The 7403-nt window shown below is 43.1% G+C and overlaps 1 long non-coding RNA gene across 1 annotated transcript; it reads left to right on the forward strand.

Moving 5' to 3' along the window:
• LOC311124485 lies at nucleotides 1-2641 on the forward strand. The gene is made up of 3 exons (XR_014612764.1): nucleotides 1-58; nucleotides 1934-1980; nucleotides 2415-2641. It is a non-coding gene; the product is annotated as an uncharacterized lncRNA (long non-coding RNA).
• Nucleotides 2642-7403: the final 4762 nt, after the last annotated feature.

Genomic DNA, 7403 nt, shown 5'->3' on the forward strand with positions numbered 1-7403 from the left:
GAGTCAGACTGCTCTCTGCTGGACTGGAGGATCCACACTGCAGACTGGAGAAACTCAAGTATGTAGAGGGTTTATGTCAATGTTCAAATCAGACATGTTGGAGTTATCAGGCTAGTTAAGACAAACATTCTGACAACCACTTGGAGTAAGTTATATAAAGACTGTGTGTGTGTGTGTGTGTGTGTGTCCAGTGTGTGTGTGTATCCAGTGTGTGTGTGTGTGTGTCCAGTGTGTGTGTGTGTGTGTGTGTGTGTGTGTGTGTTTGTGTGTGTGTCCAGTTTGTGTGTGTGTGTGTGTGTGTGTTTGTTTCCAGTGTGTGTGTGTGTGTGTGTCTGAACACACACACACACACTGGACACAAACACACACACACACACACACTGGACACACACACAGACACTGGACACACACACACACACACACACACTGGACACACACACACACACTGGACACACACACACACACTGGACACACACACACACTGGATACACACACACACTGGACACACACACACACACACACACACTGGATACACACACACACACACACACACACTGGACACACACACACACTGGACACACACACACACACACACTGGATACACACACACACTGGACACACACACTGGACACACACACACACACTGGACACACACACACACACACACACACACACACACACACACACACACACACTGGACACACAGACACTGGACACACACACACACACACACACTGGACACACAGACACTGGACACAAACACACACACACTGGACACACACACACACAAACACACACACTGGATACACACACACACACTGGACACACACACACACACAAACACACTGGACACACACATAGACACTGGACACACACACACACACACACACTGGACACACACACACACTGGACACACACACACACACTGGACACACACACACACACACACACACTGGATACACACACACACTGGACACACACACACACACACACACTGGATACACACACACACACACACACACACTGGACACACACACACACTGGACACACACACACACACACTGGATACACACACACACTGGACACACACACTGGACACACACACACACACACTGGACACACACACACACACACACACACACACACACACACACACTGGACACACAGACACTGGACACACACACACACACTGGACACACAGACACTGGACACAAACACACACACACTGGACACACACACACACAAACACACACACTGGATACACACACACACACTGGACACACACACACACACACACACACACTGGACACACACAATGGATACACACACTGGACACACACACACAAACTGGACACACACATACACACTGGACACACACGCATTGTACACACAAACTGGACACACACACACTGGACACACACACAAGACAAACTGGACACACACACTAGACACACACACACACACTAGACACACACACACACACAGACACGTACGCTGGACACACACACACACTGAACACACACACACACGCTGGACACACACACACACTGGACACACACACACACACACACACTGGACACACACAAAGTTATATGCTGACTGTTTTTGTGTGTGTGTGTGTGTCTAATGTGTGTGTGTGTGTGCATGTGTATCACTCAATGAAACACAGACACACACACGCTGGACACACACACGCTGGACACACACACACACAGTGGAGACACACACTGGACACACACACACTCTGACAAAGTTGTGTGTGTGTGTGTGTGTGTGTGTGTGTGTGTGTGTGTGTGTGTGTGTGTGTGCGTGTGTGTGTGTGTGTGTGTGTGTGTGTGTGTGTGTGTGTGTGTGTGTGTGTGTGTGTGTGTGTGTGTGTGTGAGTTCACGTGTATCCCTCAATGACTGTCTGTTCTTCTGCTTACCGCTACAGTGTGGAACATGGTGGAGAGAACACAATGAAACCTGGACTTCGAAAATGTGAGTGTTGACTGCTGTGAAGAATATGACTAAGAATAAGTCTTAATTCAAGTGAAGTCAAAGTCAAAGACCACCATCATTACTTACTTGGTCATATTAAATATCAGCTGTAGTTCTACAGAAGCACAAATCAGGGACACCAAAGTTTACAAAGAGTTGCTTTAATAATGTTTGTGTCTGTGTGTGTGTATGCTTGCATGCATACAGGTTTGTGAGTGTGTGTTCCGGGTGTGTGTGTGTGTGTGTGTGTGTGTGTGTGTGTTCAGGATGTGTGTGTGTTCATGCATAGAGGTGTGAGTGTGAGTGTGTATCCAGTGTGTGTGTGTGTGTGTGTGTGTGTGTGTGTGTTCAGGATGTGTGTGTGTGTGTGTTTGTGTGTTTGTGTGTTCAGGATGATGATGATTTCTAATATTGTGTCTGGTTTCATCCATCAGATGTCTGTGATCTCACACTGGACCTAAACACAGTAAACAGATTCCTCTCTCTGTCTGAGGAGAACAGAAAGGTGACATGTAGGAGAGAGGAGCAGCCGTATCCTGATCACCCAGAGAGATTTGAGGACTGGGAACAGGTGCTGTGTAGAGAGGGTCTGACTGGGCGCTGTTACTGGGAGGTAGAGTGGAGTGGGAGAGAGGCTGTTATAGGAGTGACATATAAAGGAATCAGCAGGAGAGGAGGGGGTAATGACTGTTGTCTTGGAGACAATGACAAGTCCTGGAGTCTGGACATCTCTGACAACAGTTACTCTGCCTGTCACAATAATAAGTCCACTCCCATAGACGTCCCCTCCTCCAGCTCCCACAGAGTAGGAGTGTATCTGGACTGGCCAGCCGGCACTCTGTCCTTCTACAGAGTCTCCCCTGACACACTGACCCACCTGAACACATTCCACTCCACATTCACTGAGCCCCTCTATCCAGACCTTTCGGGTTCCTCAGTGTCCCTGTGTCAAACATAACACACACACACACACACACACACACACTGGGAACACACACACACTGAACACACAAACACTGGACACACACACAGGACACACTGGACACACACACACTGGACACACACACACACTGGACACACACACACACTGGACACACACACATACACACACACACACACACACACACACACACACACTGGCCACACTGGACACACAAACACACTTGATACACACACACTGTACACACACACACACACACACTAAACAAACACACTGAACACACACACATTGAACAAACACACACTGGACACACACACACACACACACACACACACAGGACACACACTCATAAACACACAGACATACACACTGGAAACACACACACCTGACACACACACATTTTTACATTTTACATTTACATTTTAGTCATTTAGCAGAATCTCTTATCCAGAGCGACTTACAAGAGCAATTAGGGTTAAGTGCCTTGCTCAAGGGCACATCAACAGATTTTTCACCTAGTCGGCTGAGGGATTAGAACCAGCCACCTTTCGGTTACTGCCACAACACTCTTAACCACTAAGCAACCACACACAGGACACACACAGGACACACACACACACTGGACACACACACACACACTGGACACACACACACCCACACACCTGACACACACACACACCGGACACACACACACACACCTGACACACACACACACACACACAGGACACACACACAGGACAAACACACACACTGGACACACACAAACACACACACACACACACTGGACACACATACACACACACACACACACCCGTCTCATCATTATTGAATTGTTATACAGACGTGGTTATGAATCCAACGAGACATAACAAAAGATTGGTGATGATTAAGTCTGATTAAGGAGATTGGCGATGAGTAAGTCTGAATCTACAGGAACTATTCTGTCTGGAAGAAGTGGGTTTTTACAACTGTTTAAAACTGTTATTTTCTGTGGTCCAGAATAGGCTAATATTAGCACAGTGTATTGATAGCAGAGGCAAGTGCATAGTCTAGCTAGCTAAGAAAGAGAGTTAACATCGTCATGGACGGTAGAAAAGGACTCGAGACGGATGTCGGAGCGGGAAAACAACTTCATTAAAAACGGAGGAATTGATTAAAGGAAATAACATTTATTCAACTGTGAAGACAAACGTTGGAATTAAAACTGCTAAAAGAGCGAATTTGAGGAGGAAACGTCAGTGAGTGAAGTGAATGAAGATCACGTGACTGAGGAAAATATTGCTGTGGTTGACGACAATACTGAAGTGAGTGACAATCAGGAGCCTGTTGAGAAATGAAAAATGGCTGGAATTGTTGGAAACATTGGACAGTTTGATGAACGTATTGAGCAGGGGAGCTCATATACAGAACGGTTTGAATATTTTGTTATTTTAAATTACATTGATGAGGACAACATTGTGCCTACATGTTTTAGTGTAATGGGGCCAAAGACATTTAATTTACTAGGCAGCCTGTTACAGCCAGACTGCAACGTGTACGCTGGGAGGCAGGAAGCAAGTACAGGAAGTGAATTTAATAATACATAGAACAAAACAAGAAACAGGAGTAGCGTACAGACATGAAACACTGAAACAGAATCAATAACGCCTGGGGAAGGAACCAAAGGGAGTGACAGATATAGGGGAGGTAATCAGGAAGGTGATGGAGTCCAGGTGAGTCTGATTGGTCGCAGGGGGCGTAACGATGGTGACAGGTGTGCATAATAATGAGCAGACTGGTGACCTGGAACGCCGGAGAGGGAGTATACGTGACACAGACAGAACAGGTAATAAGACGTGTGGGGATATTGTGGAGATACTTCAGTAGAATTTACCTGGTCCTGACTTCAATTAAACTCTGTCTGGGAAACCGCCCCTCAGTCTCTCATCTACTCTGAGCTCATATGGGGAAACATGAGAAGAGTTTCATTCCAAAACGCTATATATCACTTTTCAGAAGTTTTGGTAAATTTGCCTTTATTGTTTAAAGAAATTATGAAAGAGATTGGTGTGTTTTTTAAACTATCTAATCATGGTATGGGGTTGTTCAATGACAGACATGTATTTGTTTAAAATCTATAATTTGATGCTTTCATTTCAGATAGACAAATAATCAAATATATATCTGCCTCACTCTCAGAGAAATAAGTGCTAGGTTTTACACAGTCAAATGTAAAAAAATAACTACATTTTTAATAAAGATCTGTACAAATATAATATCTGTAAAATCAATACTACAGTAATATGATATTTGTGTTTAAAACCTTACATTTTACATTTTAGTCATTTAGCTGATGGTCTCATCCAGGATCCGGTTTCCCAAAAGCATCTTAAGGCTAAGTTCATCGCTAGAACCTTTGTAGGAGCATCGTTAAATCTCTGAGCAGTTCCCCAAAACCATCGTTATTAACGTTACACTTGAAAACGCTTGTAATCTAACGCCTGCCTCAGACCATTCGTACTCGTAGAACAGCTTAATCTCAGGGGTTAAAGCAAAAACAAATTCTTATGTCGACCTCAGATTGATTGTCTTGTGCTAAATTAATCTCCCCTTTCATGTAAAAAAGTCATGACCGTCATGCTTTTAGGAAAAGAGGATCATTTTTGTAAATGTATTAAAACTGCAAATTTTACCAATTCCAGTCCCCTTGCTTAGGGTTCCCAGGGTCCTCCTGGGCATACTTCTTGAGAAGCTCAGTTCTAAGAAGCTCAGTTCTGGTGACAAGAAAAAAGCCGTTCTACTCCAGAATGAATGAAAATACAATGATGCTGACACCATCTAAAATATCATTTCCACCTCCATGAATGAGGCCAATAAGATATTGGTAAAGATGATGTTAAATGATTTTAACATATTGAACCATATAGCCTGTATGCATGGTCTAATAACAGATGTTAAATGATTTTAACATATTGAACCATATAGCCTATATTCATGGTCTATTATCAGATGGTAAATGATTTTTACATATTGAACCATATATCCTTAATGCATGGTCTATTATCAGATGGTAAATGATTTTAACATATTGAACCATATAGCCTGTATTCATGGTCTATTAGCATATGTTAAATGATTTTAACATATTGAACCATTTATCCTATATTCATGGTCTATTATCAGATGGTAAATGATTTTAACATATTGAACCATATATCCTATATTCATGGTCTATTATCAGATGGTAAATGATTTTAACATATTGAACCATATATCCTGTATTCATGGTCTATTATCAGATGGTAAATGATTTTAACATATTGAACCATATATCCTGTATTCATGGTCTATTATCAGATGTTAAATGATTTTAACATATTGAACCATATATCCTATATTCATGGTCTATTATCAGATGTTAAATGACTTTAACATATTGAACCATATATCCTATACTGTGCCACTAGAGATCCTGGTTCGAATCCAGGCTCTGTCGTAGCCGGCCACGACCGGGAGACCCATGGGGCGGCGCACAATTGGCCCAGCGTTGTCCAGGGTAGGGGAGGGAATGGCCGGCAGGGATGTAGCTCAGTTGGTAGAGCATGGCGTTTGCAACACCAGGGTTGTGGGTTCGATTCCCACGGGGGGTCAGTATGAAAAAAAATATAATAATGTATGCACTAACTGTAAGTCGCTCTGGATAAGAGCGTCTGCTAAATGACTAAAATGTAATGTAAATGTAATATTCATGGTCTATTAGCATATGTTAAATGATTTTAACATATTGAACCATATATCCTATATTCATGGTCTATTATCAGATGTTAAATGACTTTAACATATTGAACCATATATCCTATACTGTGCCACTAGAGATCCTGGTTCGAATCCAGGCTCTGTCGTAGCCGGCCACGACCGGGAGACCCATGGGGCGGCGCACAATTGGCCCAGCGTTGTCCAGGGTAGGGGAGGGAATGGCCGGCAGGGATGTAGCTCAGTTGGTAGAGCATGGCGTTTGCAACACCAGGGTTGTGGGTTCGATTCCCACGGGGGGTCAGTATGAAAAAAAATATAATAATGTATGCACTAACTGTAAGTCGCTCTGGATAAGAGCGTCTGCTAAATGACTAAAATGTAATGTAAATGTAATATTCATGGTCTATTAGCATATGTTAAATGATTTTAACATATTGAACCACATATCCTGTATTCATGGTCTATTATCAGATGTGCTATTAGCAATAAGCATGATCACCTGTAGCCCAACGGATGCAGCATAGTGGCTAAAAATGAAGCATGGGGTTTGTCCATCTGCATTTACCCCATTGGACACGACATCCTGATTATTATTATTATTTATTATTATTATTGTTCACTCAGAATTGTTGTTGGGGGGGGTTTCTATATCAAAGTTGCCCTTTTAAGAGCTCTGTTGCGAATGTTCCTAAACCATGCTTGATACTCCGGTTTTAAGATGCCGTTGCCCCTTTAAGAGCTCTGTTGT

This window comes from Coregonus lavaretus, assembly GCF_964263955.1.
Source record: "Coregonus lavaretus genome assembly, contig: HAP1_SCAFFOLD_6754, whole genome shotgun sequence".
NCBI lineage: Eukaryota > Metazoa > Chordata > Actinopteri > Salmoniformes > Salmonidae > Coregonus > Coregonus lavaretus.